The sequence below is a fragment of the Alligator sinensis genome, unplaced genomic scaffold (genome assembly GCF_000455745.1).
Source record: "Alligator sinensis unplaced genomic scaffold, ASM45574v1 scaffold2850_1, whole genome shotgun sequence".
Classification (NCBI taxonomy): domain Eukaryota; kingdom Metazoa; phylum Chordata; order Crocodylia; family Alligatoridae; genus Alligator; species Alligator sinensis.
This window is the reverse complement of record NW_005844188.1, coordinates 11,906-12,258: the sequence shown is the minus strand read 5'-3', so window position 1 is coordinate 12,258 and position 353 is coordinate 11,906.

The window sequence follows — 353 nt, the reverse complement described above, 5'->3', positions numbered from 1 at the left end:
CTTCCCAAGGGAAAGCAAAAGCCAGAGAGGAGCTGCTGGGATCCATTTTAGCTTCACAGGGACAAGGACTCTGGCAGGACGGAGGGAAAGATGCAGCCCTGGGTGCAGTGGCCGGCCAGCCTGCTCCTTCCCAAAGCCCTGCTCCTTTCTCCCCTCTTCCCTGCCCCATGGGGTAATCCCAGTCCTGCTGCTCCCCTGGTGCAAGTGTCGGGGCACCCAGGGGCTGGTGCGGGTGTGCAGCCCTGGAGGCAGCCTGGGCATACCCCGTGGGAGGCACGTTCAGTTGAGGGAGAGGGGGCAGTTCAGTGTGTGGGGGTGAAGTCCTGTCGCCACGAGCGCAGCAGGCCCCTGCC